At 35.4% G+C, this 22566-nt stretch overlaps 1 protein-coding gene across 2 annotated transcripts in view; it reads left to right on the top strand.

Annotated features, from left to right (window-relative positions):
- Window positions 1-10142, top strand: part of LOC114272708 (putative disease resistance protein RGA3) — a 49342-nt gene extending 39200 nt beyond the window's left edge. The window contains exons 3-6 of one of the 2 annotated variants that reach the window (XR_014333148.1): window positions 7816-7884; window positions 9361-9411; window positions 9736-9820; window positions 9987-10142. The gene's annotated coding sequence lies outside the window, so the exon portion shown is untranslated. Of the gene's footprint in view, window positions 1-7815; window positions 7885-9360; window positions 9412-9735 lie in introns of both variants that reach the window. The other variant, XR_014333147.1, reaches the window with a different exon arrangement.
- The last annotated feature ends 12424 nt before the right edge of the window (window positions 10143-22566 follow it).

A 22566-nucleotide genomic window follows, 5' to 3' on the forward strand; every position in this document is an offset into this window, starting at 1 on the left:
AGCACGAAGCAAGGCGAAATCGGCCATGACTTGGTCAATTTATAAGAAAAGCCGAGGTAATTAGTACTCTCAGTGCACTAAGGTTAAGCCTTAATTGTTTTATTTGGGTGAGCTAAACATGACGACCTTGGCCAAAAGTGTCTAAGTGAGACTTAGGCGATAACCAGGTGATACGTCCTTAATGTGAACATAAGTGGTACTTAGGTTCACATTAGGGGGCAAGAAGTAGGATGAACATAACACTTGTGAAAATTTTAGAAAAATTTTGCAAGTTAAAGTTATCCGACATAATTGAATGAAGGGATACCCGAGGTATACCCGCGATAATTAACCAGGTTGTTAGACTTGGAGAGGTGAAGTCTTGCCAGAAGACAATAAGTACAAGTGAAGAAATAACACTTATAAAAGTTTTTTTTAGAAAATTTTTATCAGTGTAATTTGGCCGAGATAATTAACAAGAGTTGTTATTCGAGATATATCAACCCGAGATAATTGATACCCGAGGTGACTATCTGAGGTGTGCTAATCCGAAGCGATTATACAAGTAAGTTGTACTTAGAAGTATTTCAAAAGAAAATTGAAAGTATAGAAACATACAAGACAGAGAGAGATACACAAGGCATAAAGCTAAGAAGCATGCAACACTTAGAAGAAAGAAGAAAAGCTTGCATTGAGAGGAGAAATTTGTTTAATTACAAAAGAAGGCGCTTCGGACTGACAAAAGCAAAAAAACATTACAACTATTCAATGAAAGAAGAAACAAAATACAATCAAAGGAAAAAGAAAATCTCCTAAGCATCAGCATGATCCTTAGACTGTGCAGCCTCGACAGTTGGCGTTGTTTCGGCCTCAGCAGACAGTTTGGTAGACTTCTCAGCCGTGATTTCGGTGTCGATTTCTAGAAGAGTCTGGTCCAGGCTTTTTGCAACGGCAGTGATTTTGGTCTTAGAAAGGTTGGCCTTTTTTGACAAGATGCTCTTGGAAACCTCATCTCGATCCTCCTCAGTCAAGTCCAGGACTTGATCATTTGGAGTAAGGGACTTGGCCCCAACAGCAGTTTCAGACTCTTTCTTTGCAATGTCGGCCTCGACCTTTTCCTTGTCTTCGGCCTCCTCGTCATCGACATCTTCTGCTTCCTCAGTCTCATCCTCAAATTGGTTGGGAGAGGGAGGGAAAGGGACACTGAGTTGGCTAATGTCACGGAGGAGCGAGTCCTCGGGGACAAACAACTTTTTAAGGGCTACCATCCAGCCGAGATAGTAGCCTTTGTTGCAGGCCATGTTGACTTGTTTTTTGTACGCATCTCGCACATTGGCTTGCCCCTCTGCATAGGCCTTTTCGTCGGCCACCTTGATCTTGGCCTCTTTGGTCTCCAAGGCCTCCTTTAGCTCTGTCTCGGCTTTGGTCACCTTAGCCTCGACTTTCTTGGCCTCAGCCTTGGCCACCTCGGCCACGGCTTCCGTAGCCCGGCTCTCCCCTCAGCCTTGTCTTAGGCATTTTGAGCAGCCTTGGCTTTGTCCAGCAGTCCGCGAATGCGAGCCTTGGCTTTGTTAAGTGAGGCAAGGTGACCAGCAGCCTCTTGAGTTTTTGTGGTCAACTCCTTCTTCACTAACTGGGCCTTGACTGCGTGTGAATGCGCATGCTGGATGGCCTGGAAGAGAAGAAACAAGTAAGTTTAGAAAATTTTGCTAAGTGTAAGCGACTAAAATAAAAGTTAAAGGAGAAGATACAATTATTAGAAACTTACCAAGACTGAAGGCTGCATCATTAAGGCGAAGTTCTCGTACTCATTGAGTTCGGCTATACAGTTCATGTCGATTGGCAGAAGCACGGTCGTAGAGAGAGTAGCGCCGACCTCCACGTTTTCGATCGCACTATCACTGGCCTTCAAAGGTCGGTCTCCAACAGTGACCTCGGAGGCCTAGGTATAATCGCAGGGGAAGCTGCTCACACCCTCTGGGCATTCCGACCTCGACTTCTTCAATGGTGTGGCGTCCGACAATGTGGCCTCGACTGGCCTTTTCTCGGCATCGGCCAATTTGGATATGGAAAGGGAGTCATCAGGGTCCTTCTCAAAATCATAAGGAACTTGAGTCACTATGGCCTTGGCCTTGGCCTTTTTCACTCGTTTTGGTTTTAGTTTGGGCTGGGATTGAGAAAGGGAAGATTGGACCGTCACGACGCCAGGAATGTCGGTAAGGAGATCCTCGACAACAATTGGTTTCCGACCCATCTCCTCGACTGTCGCAGCAATGGTAACTCTGGTGCCGAAGTTGATGACAGGAAGAGCAATGGGAGGATTGACAGGATCGTAAGCCGACACCTCTAAATCTCGGCGTCTTCTGTTGCGCCTTCTGCCGGCAAGAGCGTTGGGAGGTCAGCGACGGCGTTGGCGCTGTGATAGTGAGAGTTGAGTTGGAGCAGATGTGGATGGCTGGTCCACAGGGTTAGACGATGAGGCTTGGTTTGCCCTCGGAGAAAAAGTGGCAAGTGGAGTTGACGCAGACGGTGGAGTCTTGTTCCTCCTTAGCACGTCGGGGAGTAGGGACCAGTAGGTTGGCACGTAGTTCAATAGAAGTAGGGCCTTTCGTTTGAGGATCAGAAGGTCCAAGAGCCATTTGAGATCTCAGCTGGAGACGTAAGATTGCCGAAATGATTTACTTTGCTGAGGAAGAGCTGCAAAAACAAGGAAACTTCATAACATATATAAGAGATAAGTGCATGAGTGCGAAAAGAATGGCATTTTGACTAAGTTCTTACACCCATCCTCTCTAAAAACTCCTCAGCGCAAAGGGTAGATATGAAAATCATCATCAGGCGCAAACTCTCAATTGCCTGAGACAATCAGGTAGACATCTCCAGCTCCTTTGTTGGAGTCTGCGAGGTCGGCTATGAGTTTGTATGCGTGGATCTGGGCTTGAGGTAGTGAGTATAACCACTAGTGGACTTGAGGCCACACATGGTATAACAGAATTGGATGTCGGGGAGAGTGATCTTAGCGTCTCTCGGCGAGCCAACTCAGCAATACCGTTGATAACCCTAAAGGTATTGATGGCTAGTTGCATAGGGTTAAGTTTGTAGAAGTGCAAGACTTCTCGGAAAAGGATGTCAAGAGGGAATCTAATCCCACTGTCTATAATGGACACCACGGGGAAATGGCATGTAGGTTTCCCCTGGAATGATGGAATCTTCCTTACCAGGCAACCTAAGGTTGATGTCGGCTAGAATGTTAAACTCCTGTCGGAAGTACTCTAACGTACTAGGAGAATCTACTCTTCGCTTAAACATGCCCATGATCTCGGCTAGGGTGACTTGGTTATGGTTTACTATGGAAAAAGGGTTTAATGTGGGTTCAGGAACCTCGACAAGACCCTAATGAGCACTAGGGCAAGAATTCTAGAAATCTCAGGGAAGTTCTTGTTTCAATTTTCCTAAGGATATGGTTTCTTACAAATCCCAAACCTAAAGCTATGCAAATGAACAAGATTCAAAAGCAACAATCTGGAAAACAGACAAGAAAACCAAAAGAACATGATTCAAAATGTGAAACATTGACAGAAATATAGAAAAGAACACAGATATGACAAGAACAACGCTAGACATTCAAGAACACAGAGAAAATAAAGACAAAATTAGCATGTTTATAAAATTCAAATTGCAAGTGAGCCATTGGGCAAGAACGAGAAAACATGAATAAAGCATAAAGTATGAGAAGAACAGGTTCCAAATCAAGAATGCGAGGAACAAATGGACAAATCAGGGGATAAACGTAAATAAGAGATCTAAGAGCAATACAGATGCAATTACAATATGTGTAGTTGTCCAAAAGCAAATTCATTCATGAACAGTAGAGCATTCGAAATAAAAAGAGAATGAAGAACTCACAGAATGGAGCTAACGATGAGAGCGCCGGAATGTAGCTTGCCGGAGTCAGACGATGACGTCGAACAGTGAAAAGCTCGCCGGAGGAGATGAATGGACCAGTTGTAAAAAGCTTCAAGGCACAACAATGGCGGTTCAAGAAGGGGATTGTAGAGAGAGAAAATGTGAGCAAGAGAGGGTTTGTGATTGAAAAGTGAAGAGACAGAGAGAAAGGAGAGAGTTTTGTCAAAAATGCGAAAATGAGGCAAAACGTAATAAAATTGCCTTGGACAACATGCTTGTCAGGCGGCAAGGGCAAAATCAACGTGATTTGATGGTGTGTGTTAGGTATGAGCTAGTAAGAATGGGACACGTGGAAGAAACGGTTGAAATGACGGTGCGTGACAGGTCATGCGTAGTTGAAACTCTTAAAATTCTGGAACTAGTGAGGTAATGACCTCAGCTAGTGAAGCTATCTCGGTTGAGAAGAACGATCGCGACTGAGATGATGATCTCGGTTGGGATGTTGAAAGAACTTAGTTCTTGATTCTTAATTCTTGATGAAGTAGACGTTTGAGTCCTTGGTCCTTGGTGCCGACGAGTCACGATTGCGGTCGGAGAAATACATATATAGGTTCCGTCACCTCAGTTTGCCAAGGTAATAGAACCTAGGGGGTAGTTATGGGGAAGTATTTTACGGATGACTCCTTGTGGCCGAGATAGCTCCGAGATGTCGACTAAGGTGCCTCGTGGATGAGTCATGTTTGCTGAGGTAACCACAGCATTGCCAAGATGTTCTACGGTAATGTCGGAATCCCGAGATATTTGGACAAGGGACAAGAGTCCTAGATCAGATAAGGCTCTCGGTTTGGATAAGGATAAGGTTCTTGAGGAGTTTATCCCTATCTAACCGAGAGTCTGAAATGAGCATTGAACTTGAGTCCTACGAAGTGAGACTTCTAGGGGACTAGGTCATTGTTGGTTATAAAAGTGAGGCACCCTCAAGGATCGAAAGTATGTTTTGACTTGTGAGTTTAAGTACTGTTTTGATATATGTGAGAGATAAGATTTATTGACTTGATCATCAGAGTGCCCCCGAGTAGACGAACCACCGCAGTATTCTCATCTTCTTGTTGGCAGGTAGTTGGTTCAATCTATTCTGTTGGTGCTCTCTAGCTAAGTTTCCTGTTTGGTTGTGTGGTCAAAAATCAACACCCACAACAAGTGAATGGTCATCTTGTAGGGAGACTAAGAAAAGATCATACCAATTCATTCTATTCCACATTTATTCTATTATATCCCAATTTAAGGAATGGTATCTAATGGAGTTAGAAAGGTAGTTTTTGGAAGGTAAAATATGAGCAGAATTTGTTTCTGGATGCTATTGCGAACCTATATGCTACTGTGTGTAAATTAATATTAACTTCATATATACATAGCATTAAGTGCGAACTATTGGGGATTATACATGAATCTTTTTCCTTCATTTGTTCTTCCAACAGTTGCCCTCCAGTGGATTTAATATTTTAGTGAGTGATACTAATTTTTTTATTAAATTAAAAAAAAAAAAAAAACCACATGATTTTGATGCTTTAGTTGCATAAAAAAGATTGGTGAAGTAATCCAGAAATGAAGAAATCTGAGCAGAGAAAGTAGTGTGGTTGGAGTTACTGACCAAAGATTCAAGAAACTAATAGAATTGCTGCTTTCCTGGGTTTATTTAGCAACTGTTGCTAAGTTTTTGTATGGTTCTGACATTTTTTCTTCTTGATGTGTTGCTTTGTTCTTAGATCTTCCTGCTGCTAAAATGCCTTGGCTTCCTTTGTACATAATGATTTTCTTCTTCTGAGATGTTTATTCTTTTTAGGCATATTCCTAATCCTTTTTTGAAGCTGTTTTCTTATATTTTTATCCATTGATTTATTTCTAGCTCTTGCCGGAAGTTTTGTTTTTTCTGTTGCTGCTCTTATTGTTTTTGTTTATATAATAAATTGCAAGCGTCTTTTTTCTTCTTTTTCAATTCATATTGATCAGTGAATGGATGGTAAATACAGCTCTATATGATATAGCCAATCAAATCCAATAACCAATTATAAAGGGAAAAAAAATATATATATATATATATATATATCTATATATATAGAAGAAGAAGAAAGGAAAGAGAAAGAAAGTAGACTTGACCCATTGAATTGTGATTACATCTGCAATTCTAGTGTTAGAATTAGATTGATATGAACTTGGACCAATTGACTCTTTTTTCTTTTTTCTTTTTATTCCATCTATTTGGACCACACAAGTATTTGTTGGTTCTTATTTTCATTGAGGTTAATTTGAAAGTCATGTTTCATCTATCTTCTTACGGTTATTTTAGATTGTTTATGGGTCATTTAAATTGGATTCGACTGTTAAACCCACAATTTTTTGAATCAATCTAATACATTTTATTTGAATTCCATTCTCCACAATTAATTACAATCCATCCTCCACAATTAATTAAACTTATCTCATTCTCTCTCTCACGGGTCTCTCACGGGTCATTTGTTTATTATACCCATCCAAGCACCAAGAACTTTGTTCTCTACCCAACATATAACTGGAGCTATATTTGAACTGGTAGTCTATTTGGGTTTGGGTTTGTGATTTTCATTAACTGGGTTATGACTCCCATTCAAAGCTCAAGCTTGAGCAACAATGGAGTTCAAATAGGAAGAAAGAGCCGTAGAGGAAAAAGAGAGACAGAGCTCTCTGCTAAAAAAAGAACAAAAGCAAAAAGAAGTAGAAGAAGAAAGGAAAAAGCAAAGGGAGTGAGGGGCAACTTACGTGGCTCTGCTTTTCTTTTCCAAGAATAGTGTTATTTTTATATTAAACTGATAATCTATATAATATGAAAATAAAGTTTTTGAATTTGTCCTATGTGGCAAGAAATTGTCTTAGAGATACATTTATAACCAATGGTTCAGATCAATCCTAATCAAAATCTAAGGGCCAAATACATAACATTCTGTCTCTTTGGAGTCCTACTAATGAGTACCAAACACACCTCCCTATCTCTCTCACAGACGTCCTCCTCTCTCTCTCTCTTTTATCCTCATTTCAAATTTTGATCTCCTTCTCTCTAGTTCTGTTTTAGTCTCTCTCTCTTTCTTCTACCCACTCTCCCTTCTTGGTTTTGATTCGAGTGCACTGTTTGATCAAATGCAAGGTAGATCAATCGACGCAACCACCAAGAAAGAGATCGGTATCGTTTTCAAATTTTTCCTCCATTTTCTAGGCATATCTAGGGTTTCTCGATTCAATTTTTTTTTTTTCTTTTTCGGCTTTTTTTTTTGTTTTATGTGTCTCTTTGTATGCATTCACTATGTGATTTGTAAAATGGGTCTCCAAAATGCCTCAAAATTTTTATTTGGGTTTTCGTTGGGTGTCTACATTTTTATGTGATTTGTTTCTCATTTGGGTTTGATTGTGTATCTATTTATATTATGTGATTTGTTTCTCATTTATATTGCCTCAATTAAAATCTGTCTTTTTACCCCTCTATATTTTGTGTGTGTCTTCATGCATATACCATGTTCGGTAAAATGCCTCAATTAAAATATTTTAATTTTTAATGATAGCTGCTTATATAATTCTACTTTTTTTGTTGTTAAAATAGTGAGTGAATTTATTATAACAGGCCAAGTAAATGTAGTGTATGGTGGTAAGGTTTAGCAAAAATAGAGGTATATTCAAATTGGTGGTAGTTGGATGTTATTTTTAATAATAAACAGTAGGCAAATTTTGGACAAGGGATAATGGAGCTTGCTTACTTATATTTTCTAATATTTGGAATGACATAGGCCTAAGATTGAAACTTTCTAATCTTAAATTTACTTACTAAGATCATTTGAAACTTTCATTTGCTTGAGATTAAAAATTTAAAACTTCCACTACCTCTTTGTATTTTTCGAATTGTAGGCTTCCAAAGACCATCAAGGACAAAGGTTGAGAGCTGCAAGTTTTCTCTATTCCAACTACTCTCTTCCAGTAAGTCTTTTCTTTATTCCCATTTTTAGTACTATTAAATTAAGTTCCATTTGGGTACTCTCTCTCTCTCTCTCTCTCTCATGCTTTTGTGTTTTTGTGGATATGCTATGCTTTCTTTCATGTCTTGGGTTCTGTCAATTGATTTGGTAAACAATTTCATCAATATTTTAACAATGCCTTCATCAATTGATGAGCAGTTCTCTTTTTCCCTTAAAATGAGCTATTTCTTCACTACATAGCCATGGTGTGTCAACCTCTTAAGCAATTTCGGTGTTCAAACAGTGCGCAATATCAATATCAATATTGTGGCCTAATTTTTACTTCTTTTTTTTTTTTTTTTGAATCCAAAATTTGTTTTTTGTTGTGGCAGTGCATTGGTTGCTTCCCATGAGCAAACCAAATGGATCCAAAAGGGTTGACTCATATTTTGCTTATGGGAGGATTTGAATAGTTTGAGCTATTTGAATTTTTTTGTTTTTTTGTTTTTTGCAACCGCTGTCCATAGCATTTCAATGCACCATGTTAACCCATTAAAGGTATCCTAATTCTTTAATAGGATGCTTGGCTTCCATTGGGAATAAAATTGTTCAATCTGTTTTTAGTTTACGAATTTTTTACTCATTTCTTATTGCAGAACATTTGTTATGTAATATTGTTGCTTGGTCTAATTATTAGTTTCCTATTATTTGTCATATGTCATTTTAGCTACCATTTAGCAGGTTTGTTTATGTCGTGTTGATTGAATTTTTTTTTCTTCAATTTCTTTATGGATAATTGAAAGAGGAGTGCAGAGAAGTTGGGCATAATTGTTTGTGTTTCTTTATGGTTTTGATTTCATTTATATGAATATGACATGTGTTGAAATCTCTATTATTAGAATCATACGATTTACGATTTGATTCAGTGAGTAATCAATACGAACATGTTGTATGAATCGCAAATAGACATGAATCATAGGTAAATCGGTGAACCAAATCAGTGAATCGTGAAGTGAATCGATTCGATTTGCTAAAATCGATGTTTGTCTTTCCTTTTTAGTTTTTTATTGTTGGAAAAGGGTTCACACAACCTTTTTAAGGTCTTTAGGATTACTATTTGCCATCTTTTGACTTTCTCCGTCCCTCTTTTGTTAGTTTTTAATATCTCTTTATCCCCTTTTTGTCAGTTTTATTTGTAGATTTATTTATTTTTGTTGATGTTGTTGTTGAAATATATATAAAATTAAGATGAATCTTCCTTTCGAATTCTGCAAACCCTTCAGCTCCTTCATCTGTGTTGGACACACCCACCTTTTATTGTTGTAGTTTTCTGTCTTTTTTTATTTTATTTTATTTTATCAGGGAATTAGTTTTAGTATGAAACATCTTTTCTCCTAAAATCAATGCACAATTTTTTGTTGAGTTAGAGTGTTGTAGAGAAATTATCAATTCATGTAAGGCTGATGTTTTTATTCTTAATGCTTTGTACATGTGACAGAGGCATCAGAATTTGGTGAGGAGAATAGTTCTAAAGGCTCCATCAATAGAGGTAATCAAGATTCCATCCCTTTTTTTGCTTCTATTTTTTATTTTTTGTACATTCATGATGTTGTAAGTCAATGATTTAATCGTTTACTCAATTTCCATAGTTCAAAGACTAACTTCCTCATGTCACTTGGAATAAATTACAACCTATTTCCTATTATTTTAATTAAATTTATTGTTATTCACTCCATTCTAACGATTTCAGTATAGTTTGCAACAATTGAAGTTCAAAATAATTAGTTTTACCACTATATAATTTCTGCTACCACAATGTTCACCAAATGCTTGATAAATTGTTTCTCTATTTGATGTGTTTATTAATTCACAGGGAATAGACGGTGAGGGAGAGATTAATCGAATGATCAAACTTTTGGTTGAGGAAAAAGTTCCCCTTTGCTAAACTTTTGACTGGGGTGAGGAAAAAGTTTCCCTTTGCTTGACTGGGTTGAGTTTATGAATTTATCTATTTTTTGGATAATGTTCTCTTTGCTAATTATTTTTATTATTATTTATTGTTTTTGGGAAGGACAAAAAAAATTAGCAGTTTTTTTGTTTTTTGTTTGCATTACTTCTAAATAGGTTGAATGCTCTCAATTGGATCTCAGTTGTGAGTTTATGAAATCTTTCTTTTGAGATTGTGGTTTGAAGATTTTTGAAACGGATGCTCCTTGCATTGTGGTGCCAAAGATATCCATGAAGGTTATCAAAGAAAGAGCATTTTTTTTGATCAGTAAATCTCTCTCTTTTTCCCTCTATATGGATGTGTCTCTGAAACATTTTTTTGATATATAGTAGTTTCTCGTGTAAATCCCACATGTGTCTAGGTGCATAAAATATTTGCTACATAGATTAAAAAATAGAGAGGGCGTGTGGGTGTGGGATGAGGGAGAGTAGAGATAGAGAGCGGCAAAAAGTGCAGATAAATGAATAAAATGGTGTGAGACAAATTGCATCTTGAAAAGTTATCTACCTATATGCTGAATTCCATGTCTCTAAAAGATTGACATTCTCAATTTTAGAAATTAAATATATTTACTGAATCATTAGTGCTTGATGATGGAGGGGGGCATTTATAAACATTAGTGCTTGATAATGTGTTTAAGAGCTAAAATCTAATAATGTGTTTAGAACTTTCAATTAGTGCTTGATGATTTTTGCTTTTGCAACTATTATAGATAGTGCTTGATGTTTTCAGATTGGTGTAATCCATAGACATATGTGCTTGATTGGAAGGTTAGCTAATTGCCCAAAGAGAGGTGGTTTTGTTGATTAAGGTTTAGTTTCTTCTTTTCTTTTCTTTTTTCTTTTTTTTGTGTTGATTTTTACTTTCTATTTTTCTCTTTCTTTGTAATTAGCAAGAGAGAAGTGTAATATGAAGAGTCTGAGCCCAAGTGAAATGAGTGTTGTAACTAACTAATACTACTGAGACTTGAGTGTAATATGTTCATGAGTTTGCTAATCATACATTTTATTTAACTAATTGATACATTTTTCTTGCTACAATTTGGGCTTTGATACATTTTAATTTTGCACAATGGGGGTGAGTAGCGATGCACGATTTTTCTTTCCATGCCTTTTCTTTTTAAACATTACCTATCAATAGTTGACATGAGAGATGGTTTGTTAATATTGCAATCACTGAGATTATATTCTTTTTAAATTTTAGCCAAAGTTCAAATGAGACCAACCTCTTCAATTAGAACAAGAAAGATTGATAGCTTGAGCAAGTATAACAGTGATGGTATAAGAAATGAACAATTTTTCTCTGAAATTATTTTGTAAATGGTAATATTGGCTCCCTTTTTACAGGTCTACACTTTTTTAAGCTTAAGTTTTTCTTATCTCTCTAAGGATTTTGTATTTATCGTTGTGGGAGTTAAAATATTGCTAGAAATGTGTAAACTAAACGTGCATTTCTTTGATTGATGAGTGTCGAAAGAGTGGCAATCTCGAGTGAGCAACAATTTGTGCATACTTCGTTCAATTTGTTTGAAAAGATATGATAATGTTTGAAGGCACATTTCTCTTTCATCTTTATCCTAAATAGCATCCAAGTGGTAAACTCACATAAATATTATAAAATTTTATGTTCCACAGTTATCTTAGTAGTTTACATGGATTTTAATGTGTACTATTTGGGCGTTGTTTTTATATATTTTTGAAGGGTGACACTTTTGCCAAGTAAATTTTAAATTTTCTACTTTTTCCACAATATGTACTATGAAATTATGTCATATTCCTAAATACTCCTATCTAGACTTTATGTTCCTAAAGTAATCTTTCTTTTTTAATCTTCTTCCTTATTCATCCTAAATACTCTACCACTGTTGGTTGGATATGAATCTATAGGAATAAGTTAGTTTTGATGCTCATTTTCTTTGAAAAAATTCACAATTGTTTAAAGTTTGTAATATTTTATTTACCAGTGTGAGCACTTCCAAATTGAGGCATGAGTTATAGTTATAAAGGAAAATTCATGATTTAATTGATAAGCTTCGATGGAGGGTTTATTTAATATGATTTGAATTTTCTGGCTAGAGGATCATGTATATTTTTGGATCTCAATTAAAATATTATATTGTCCTTCGTCTCTCTTTTATTTTTATTTTGTATTTTTTTAACCTTTATAATTAACATTGTTTCCAACTGGTTTGTTTTCTTGATGGGAACTCAAAGCAACATATTCATCCAAAAATGAATATTAAACACAAGGTAAACTTTAATTACTTTTTGATTTATTTGTTTTTATACTCATTTTATAAATTTGAATTTAATTATTTGTCGGTTTACAATCATAAAAAATTCTTATCCATTGTTTAGTCATGATGTGTAGGCATACAAATAAATAAGGTAAAATTATAACGTTTTTTTTAAATATTTGGCCAGTCATGTTGTTGGAACAATCTTCTGTGTAAATAAAATAAATTGAAACAAAGTCAAACAAATAAATAAATACCGAATTTATTTATCGAACTAAATTAAAAATTCAAAGACCAAGTCGAGTGTGTGACACTCTGTCCTTAAGACAGATTCGCCGCGCTACGGTGCTTACGGTTGAGTGGCGTCTATCTCGCAGGATACAATGATCTTAACCAATTTGTAGTAGCACTCCAAAACAAATTGTTCGGCGAACCAAACCTGTGTTCTAACTCTCTGATTATTTAATCTAAAACAAATATATGAAGAATAAATGCACTACAGCAAAATCTGGACAGCAAAGGCATAAGAGCAGACTGATTTTCGGATTGGATAAAATGCTAGACAGTGCTGGTATATATAGAGCCGAACAGGTGCAGAATTTTGAACTCAACAGATGCGAATTTGAAATGAACAGGTATACTTCAAAATTCAAACAGATCTAATCTGTTTGAACAAATTTAACTGCTGGACAATTAAACCCGGCACTGCTGGGCAGTTTCTGGAAGTTAAAAAACTGAAAAAACAGTTTTAATCTGTTGAGGAATTTCAGACAGAAGTTGGACAAAAATTGGAATTCAAATTTGAATTAAATTCCTGCAATATTTTTTGAAAAAATTCAAATGAATTTCGTCCAAAAAATTAATACAAGAACCGACTCGACCCGGCCAGACGGACGGCGGCGGCGGCGCGCGCGTGTGGTGGTTTGGGCTAAGGTTCACTTTGTCCATAACTCATCCCTTCTACAAACTTGGGGTGCCCCTTGGGGCCCAACCCAAGTATTGTAGGCTAGAACTTATAAACTCAACAAAACTCTCTTAAAGTTTCAATGTGGGGCAAGCCTCACAAGGAAACCCACATTACAAACTTTAAATGTTCATTCCACGAACTCGAAAATGATGTCATGTTCTCATTCACTCATAAATGGTTTTGATGAACCGTCTTCACCGTGTGACTTGTTACGCGGCAAGGAACACTTCACCTCTTCGGACCCGTCTCAAAAGACGTTCAGGGCCCACTCAATTTTGGGCTCAAAGTCGGCCTAAAATAAGCCTATATAAACCATTTTTCCAATAATCCCACACATGAATGGAATTTGACGGAGAGAAAATGAAACAACATGATCTAAATACAGAGAATACAGAAATTGAAAATATTTTGCAAAGGATAGGTAGCTTTTGGCTTTGAACCTTCCCCTGTGAGACACTATCGGATTTACTAGCTAACCAGTCAACATGATGTCTTGAACTGTTCATCCGTTTGTGTAAACCAAGACAATAGAACTCACACAGTATATCTCTAGACACAGTTTAGTTCTCACTATTGTGTTCATTTTGGCCCTGAACAACTTGGTCTTTCATGAGTGCTCTAAAGACTTGTAGCCCTTCACAAATCTTATAGAACCGGCCCAATTCACACTCACATAGGCGATTCTTATGAAGAGTATCCTGACATACTCCACTAGGTTTACCTAGATATAAGAATCATTAAAATTTTACTTAACCTCAAACGCTGCAGACATCACTATTTCATCAAAGAAATGGGTAGGAGTTAGACTCCCCAGTGATCCTTCTAAGTTATTCACAACTCGATTGTCCCTTTGAACCTAGATCTTGGGATCTCCAGTCAACTAGGTTGGGTTACCGTTGTGGTAACTCTTATTTAATAGACTTAAGTCCCATTCCCCTCGATGAATTCTCAACTAACTCTCTTGCTAACCCTTTGGTTAGTGGATTCCCTATGTTGTCTTTAGACTTCACATATTCAATAGAAATAATTCCAATAGAGAGTAGTTGTCTCACGGTATTATGTCGACGACGAATGTGTCGAGACTTACCGTTATACATATGACTCTGTGCTCTACCAATTGTTGATTGACTATCGCAATGTATGCATATAGCAGGCACCAGTTTTGGCCATATTGGAATATCTTCAAGGAAGTGGCGAAGCCATTCTGCCTCTTCCCTAGCTTTGTCTAAAGATATGAATTCAGATTCCATAGTAGACCTAGCAATGCAAGTCTGTTTGGAGGATTTCCAAGATACAACCGCCCCACCAAGAGTAAAGACATACCCACTGGTGGACTTCGAGTCTCTAGTATCCGATATCCAATTTGCATCATAGTATCCTTCAAGTACTGCTGGATATCTAGTATAATTAAGCCCAATGTTACGAGTAAATTGGAGATATCTTAGAACCCTTATAATTGCTTTCCAGTGTTTTACTCTTGGATTACTCGTATATCTACTTAATTTACTTACTGCATAAGCTATATTTGGGTGAGTGCAGTTCATCAAGTACATTAAGCTTCCAATAATTTGGGCATACACTAATTGAGAAATACTTTCCTGTACATTCTTAGAAAGATACAAATTAACATCTACAGGAGTTCTAGCAAGATGATCATTATCTTTGCTGAATTTGTCAAGTATTTTCTCAATGTAATGAGATTGTGACAAAGCATATCCTTCTGATGTTTTGGTAATTTTCATATCAAGAATTACTTACATCAGCAATGCCCATGTCCTTCATGTCAAAATGTTTATTCAACATTTTCTTGGTAGTTTTAATCATGTCATTATTACTACCTATGATGAGCATATCATCTACATAAAGACATACAATGACATAACCTTTGTCTGTGTTTTTAATATAAACACATTTGTCACGCTCATTAATTTTAAATCCATTTGACATCATTGCCTTGTCAAATTTCTCATGCCACTACTTTGGCGCTTGTTTTAAACCATATAATGATTTAACCAATTTACACACTTTCTTTTCTTTTCCGAGAACAGAAAAATCTTCTGGTTGTTCCATGTAAATTTCTTCATTTAACTCACCATTTAAGAAAGCGGTTTTCACATCCATTTGATGAATTTCTAGATTGTATAGAGATGCAATTGCAATTAGCATTCTAATGGATGTTATTCTAGTAACCGGTGAGTATGTGTCAAAGTAATCAAGACCTTCTTTTTGTCTAAATCCTTTGACCACAAGTCTTGCCTTGTACTTGTCAATTGATCCATTCGCTTTCATTTTCCTTTTGAAAATCCACTTGTACCCAAGAGGTTTACAACCTGGTGGCAAGTCCACTAATTCCCAAGTGTGATTTTGCAAGATGGATTCAACTTCACTATTGACAGCTTCTTTCCATAAAGGAGCCTCAGGACTGGGCATAGCCTCTTTATAAGTTAAAGGCTCATTTTCTAACAAATATGTTAGAAAATCTGGACCAAAAGATTTTGAGGTTCTAGCACGTTTACTACGCCTAGGTTCATCTTCCTCATTTTGATCTAACTCTTGTTCTTGATCATGTTCTTGATCATGAGATCTTTTATTGTTACTAATCTCTTGTCCAGTCTTATTTGGACATACATGTTCAAAGAAAGATGCATTTCGAGATTCAATAATAGTATTTACATGCATTTTGGAATGTTCTGATTTATGAATCAAAAACCGATATGCACTACTATTCTTGGCATAACCAATGAAAATGCAATCAATGGTCTTAGGATCTATCTTAGTCTTTTTAAGACTAGGAATAGCCACTTTAGCCAAACACCCCCACACTTTTAAGTATTTGTAAGATGGTATTCTTCCATGCCACAATTCATAAGGTGTTTGATTCACTTTCTTTCGGGGCACTTTATTAAGTATATAATTAGCAGAAAGTATTGCTTCCCCCCACAAGTTCTGAGGTAATCCAGAACTTATTAACATGGCATTCATCATTTCTTTTAAAGTTCTATTTTTCCTTTCAGCAATTCCATTTTGCTGAGGTGAGTAAGGAGCGGTGGTTTGATGAATTATTCCATGTTCTTTACAAAATTCACCAAAAGGTGATTCATATTCACCACCTCTATCACTTCTAAGTTTCTTGATTTTCTTACCAAGTTGATTTTCAACTTCATTCTTATATTGAATGAAAGTTTCCAAAGTTTCATCCTTGATTCGAATTAAATAAACATAACTATATCTAGTATAGTCATCTATAAAAGTGATAACATACTTTTTCCCACCTCTGGTTTTAATTGATTTAAAATCACAAATGTCACTATGAATTAATTCAAGTGGTTCCGTACTTCTTTCAATTGAATGAAAATGAGTTTTAGATAATTTTGCCTCAACACAAATTTCACATTTATGATTTGAATCAATATCAAATTTAGATAAACATTCCATATTAATTAATCTACGTAAAGATCCATAATTAACATGTCCTAGTCTACCATGCCATAAATTTGAAGACACAAGCAAGTAAGAGGAAGATGTATTATTATTAATAACTGAGGGTACGACGGTCATTACATTTAACTTGAAAAGGCCACTAGACATATAACATTTTCCTACATACATCCCATTTTTGGTAAGTACAAACTTGCCACTTTCAAAAACTAGCCAAAACCCATTCTTACTCAACAAAGATCTGGAAACTAAATTCTTGCGAATGTCCGGTACATGCAGCACATTGTTGAGAGTAAGTTCCTTTCCAGATGTCATCTTAAGTACAATCTTTCCTTGTCCTTCAACTTTGGAAGTTGAGGAGTTGCCCATAAAAAGTTGTTCACTATTGTCCACTGTAGAATAAGATATGAACATCTTTTTGTCGGCACAGATATGGCGAGTAGCACCAGTGTCCACCCACCATTCTTTAGGATTTCCGACAAGATTTGCCTCGGAAACAACTGCAGAAAGATTGATATCATCTATACCATTGGAAATATTGTCTACTTCAGTCATGTGGGCTTGAGCAGGCTTCTTGCTTGTTCTTCTTTTGCTTTTGCCTTTGCTACGGCAATCTTTGGCCCGATGTCCCTCTTTGTCACATATGTAACATTTGCCATTAAACTTGTACTTTTTATTTTCCCCCCCTTTAGAGCATTGTGATGAACTTTCTCCAGAAGACTTTCGTTTCTTGATTTTTGAAGCATGTTTCACCACATTTGCCTTAGACTCCATAGGATGCTTACCAGCCCGTTTTTCAAAATTGCGGTTGTCCTCTTCAATCCTCAAACGCACAATTAATTCTTCCATAGAAATTTCTTTGCGCTTGTGTTTGAGGTAGTTCTTGAATTCCTTCCAGCCTTTTGGTAATTTTTCAATTAAGGCTGCAACTTGGAAGGATTCACTGAGAGACATGCCTTCTGCGTGAATGCCATGCAGAATGAGTTGGAAATCTTAAGCTTGGCTGATCACAATTTTTGAATCAACCATTACAAAATCCAGGAATCTACCAACCACAAATTTCTTTGAGTCGGCATCTTTCGTTTTGTACTTTTTCTCCAACGATTCCCAAAGTTCCTTTATTGTCTTGATTGGACTGTAGACGTTGTATAATGTGTTGTCAAGTCCATTTAAGATGTAATTCCGGCAAAGGAAATCGACATGTTTCTAGGCATCAACCGCAGCAACCACTTGTCGGTCGGTTTCATTATCTTTCAAGATAGAAGCATCTTCACGGAGGAAACGAGCCAGGTTCGGAGTTGTAAGATAGAACAACATTTTCTGTTGCCATCTTTTAAAGTCAGTTCCTGCGAACTTCTCTGGTTTTTTACCGTGATTTACCAGTACTGTTACAACAGGAGAGAGGGTTGGCATCATTGCAGCCACCACAGTAGTACTTGTTTGGGCATTAGTTTCAGTAGCCATCAATTCTAATTTATAAAACAAATTTATAATTAGAATTTACACTACACAAAAAATAAAACCAAATTCACAGAATTAAATTTTGTAAAAAATAAACGAAGCACGAATGTAACTTTTATTTTTCAATTAATTTGGAAATAAAATAAAATTTTATTCAACCAAATTAATTCCACACAGGAAATTAAATTCTGTAAAAATAAAAGAAATAAGAAAATAACTTTTATTTTTCAATTAATTTGGAAATAAAATAAAATTTTGTTCAACCAAATTAATTCCACACCGACAATAAATTTCTGTAACACTTCAATAATTAAAATACTAAAACAGAATTTTAAGTAATGAAAACTCAAAAAATAATTTCTAAAACCCAAAATTAATTTCTGAAAAAATTCCACAAAAATATATTCTGAATTGTTAATGACACCAGTATCGTACTACTAGTTGTCAAAGAAAATAGATAGTATATTACTACTATCTGTCAAATAGCATATAATCACTATTTATTTTTCCAACCAGAATATTATTTTGTAAATCCACAGAAAATAATTTTCTTAAAAGAAGAAAGAGAAAAGGAAACAAACGAAAAAATTCTGTAAACAAAATAAATTCGAATCTGTCTTAAGATTGTTGGAGCAATCTTCTGTGTAAATAAAATAAATTGAAACAAAGTCAAACAAATAAATAAATACCGAATTTATTTATCGAACTAAATTAAAAATTCAAAGACCAAGTCGAGTGTGTGACACTCTGTCCTTAAGACAGATTCGCCGCGCTACGGTGCTTACGGTTGAGTGGCGTCTATCTCGCAGGATACAATGATCTTAACCAATTTGTAGTAGCACTCCAAAACAAATTGTTCGGCGAACCAAACCTGTGTTCTAACTCTCTGATTATTTAATCTAAAACAAATATATGAAGAATAAATGCACTAGAGCAAAATCTGGACAGCAAAGGCATAAGAGCAGACTGATTTTCGGATTGGATAAAATGCTGGATAGTGCTGGTATATATAGAGCCGAACAGGTGCAGAATTTTGAACTCAACAGATGCGAATTTGAAATGAACAGGTATACTTCAAAATTCAAACAGATCTAATCTGTTTGAACAGATTTAACTGCTGGACAGTTAAACCCGGCATTGCTGGGCAGTTTCTGGAAGTTAAAAAACTGAAAAAATAGTTTTAATCTATTGAGGAATTTCAGACAGAAGTTGGACAAAAATTGAAATTCAAATTTGAATTAAATTCTCACAATATTTTTTGAAAAAATTCAAATGAATTTCGTCCAAAAAATTAATACAATAACCGACCCGACCCACAACCGACACCCGTGCCCAGCCCGGCCGAACGGATGGCGGCGGCGCGCGTGCATGTGGTGGTTTGGGCTAAGGTTCACTTTGTCCATAACTCATCCCTTCTACAAACTTGGGGTGCCCCTTGGGGCCCAACCTAAGTATTGTAGGCTAGAACTTATAAACTCAACAAAACTCTCTTAAAGTTTCAATGTGGGACAAGCCTCACAAGAAAACCCACGTTACAAACTTTAAATGTTCATTCCACGAACTCGAAAACGACGTCATGTTCTCATTCACTCATAAATGGTTTTGATGAACCGTCTTTACCGTGTGACTTGTACCTCACCTCTTCGGACCCGTCTCAAAAGACGTTCGGGGCCCACTCAATTTTAAGCTCAAAGTCGGCCCAAAATAAGCCTATAGAAACCATTTTTCCAACACATGTAACTGTTCTTTTCTATGAAATACATGTCTCACATTCTTTTTTTGGGTTTCCATTGAATAATACTCTCAACGAGTTAGAAGAGTGTAGGAATAGCCTAGACTCTTGCATTGGGAAAAAATACATAGATTAGTAGGTACTTGGATTATTTTTCTCTTTCAAGGTTGTCTTCCACTATCAACTGAATTTTGTTTTATATTTTTCTTTTTCTTTGGTTGTTTTCCTTTTCTTATTGTATCAAACATGATGTTTTCACTACAATAGGTTTTTAGGTAGCTACGGTCTGGAGGTTTGTATGATTTGTTGTCATTCTCAATTTCACTCTCTATGTTGTTGTTTTCTTTCTATTCATTTATCTACTTTAATAGTGCAGACGCATGTCTATTCACTTGAACATGGAATGACAGGTTTCAATTGACCATAATAGTTGCATTGCTTTAAACGGTGATGTTGGCATTTGCAAGATAGTTTGAAGTTATTATATTGCGTTGTGGATATCTCAACATTGAATCATGTACCATATCAATTCTCTTTTATGTAGCATGCTACTTTCTGTCTACCAAGTTACTAACCTAACTTTCACAATTTGCATTAATTTCTCACAGGCTAGTAGAAGCAAGAGCAAGATGGTGATAATCAAGATCATGTTGCTTAGAGCTTTAGAGCCTTGAATAGATAACCATAAGTGATGATGTACTTGGATGAAGAATATACTCTGTTTTGTCATCACTTGAATTGTGAAGCTTTGTGAATTTTGGAAATTTAGGAATATTGTTGTTACATTGTTCTGTACTTTGTATCATTGTCCAAGTAGAGAGATTGGATAGCTGTCTCATGTATCATTTTAGATGGTCAAGATCAATTTTAAACATTTTGTCAGATCTTATACCGCTAAGATCAAGAAGGTAGCTTTTTTAAAGTTTCTTGAATATTTTGGAAAGATTGATTATTTCTTTCTAAGATCAAATGGTGAGAGATTGTTTTTTCACCTTTAAATTCCCTCTCAAATGTGTCATGTTTGTTGATAAATTCCATCTTTAAAGATCTCTCAATTTTTTGTATCTTGCTTCACTGCAAAGCTTACTCCACAAACCTCTATCCATCTCTCCTCTCTTTTAATCATCTGCATTTTATCCCATTCATTCTCTCTTGACATGTGGGTATGATCTATGTTTGATCTTGAGGGTTCATTTCTTAGGGAGTGTGTAGTTTTTTTTTATTATAGGTATGTGCAGCTCATTTATTATTTCAAAACTCAATTTATGGGTATGTGATTATTTGTGACTTTTGGTGCATATATGTTGATAGTTTTGTGAAATAATTGATTTCAATGTTTTCTTTGGTGGGTTTTAAAGGTAGAATGAGAGAAAATCTTAACACTATGACAGATTTTTGACCTAAACATAATGAGCAACTTTAAATTTTTTTTGTTCATATTTTTTAATTCATAGTTATTTTTTTATTTTTTTTAGAGGACCGTAGTTGTTGATTTTTTGTTTGTTTTTTTATTATTATGCTATCTACTTTAACTAAGAGGAGTCTAGCTGATGGAATTGCCTAATTTTAATTTTGGTGTCATTTTGAAAGGAAAAATGAGTAATATTGAATTTTCAAATTACTTTCCAACTAACTTTTTAGTTTTCTTCTAATCTCATTTTCTATCGGCTTTTATTTGTTGATCAAATTTTTATCTATGTTGCGTGTGAGTGATCTAATGAAAATTACTGTTTCTGTTTAGGACCGCTTAATTGAGTATAGTCTATTGATTGCCTTTTTTTAGCAATTATAGTATTAATTTTTAATCATAACGGTTTTCGAACTCATAACCCATTTGATATATTTATTTGAAATCATACAAACAATTCATGAGATAGTATGCAATAATTGATAGAAAGCATGCTTAGATATTTTTTTTTCCCTTTCCTTTTCGAATGTTTTTAGGCACAAGTCATTCGCTAATTGTCTTATATGAAAATGAATTAAAATAACGAATGACCGTTGCCTGATTGAGGGTAAAAAGATCTTAGTATCTTTGTAGAATTTCCACCGAGATTGCTTACAAAAATTGCAGGGTAAGTCATTTTTTTTATGTTTTTATTTCTTCGCATCTTAATTGTAACCCATTAAGTATTTTCTATCTGTGACACTTAATTACTGAAATTAATTTTGGAGAAATTGCAAATCAGTGGTAAGACCAAAAAAAATTGCAAAATCATGGGAAACTTTATCACTTAAATTATTAAAGTTGATAAGCTTTACCATTGATTGGCAATTTTCCTATTAATTTTTAGATTTTATTATTGATTTTGCTATCAATGGTTTTATTTCGAAAAGTGGAGAGATGAGTTGACTTTTTGCTATTCATTTTAAATTCTCAAAAGATGTACAAATGATTTGCAAAAAAACATTTGACTGGTATGTATGGTTGCTACTTTTTGTAAGGTTGCTATTTTTCGTACAAGTGATTTAGTATTTTTCATGGATGTACAAGTGATTTAGTATTGCTCAAAAAATGTACAAGTGATTTAGTATTAATCAAAAAATATTGTTGATTGCTCAATGACCCAATGTCTAGCTTTATATTGAACTGCCTAGGTATATTAGTTGTTTCTCAACTTAATTAGTTATATCTGAAAGTTTGCATAACATTTGTAGGTTTTTGGTTGATGTCAGATTGTGTTGGGACTACATCTTTCTCATGTCACATTGTTTGTAGGTAAGTTAAATTATTATTATTTTTCTTATATTTTTCACACGTAGTTTCAGGTTTATAATTTGCAAAGAACTATTACAATGTGATTTGCAGCAGTAGCACCAGCAGGTGTACATTGCTTGGTATTTAAATTAATTTTTTTAGAT

The sequence above is a fragment of the Camellia sinensis genome, chromosome 6 (assembly GCF_055761805.1).
Source record: "Camellia sinensis isolate YWXY chromosome 6, ASM5576180v1, whole genome shotgun sequence".
Taxonomy (NCBI): domain Eukaryota; kingdom Viridiplantae; phylum Streptophyta; class Magnoliopsida; order Ericales; family Theaceae; genus Camellia; species Camellia sinensis.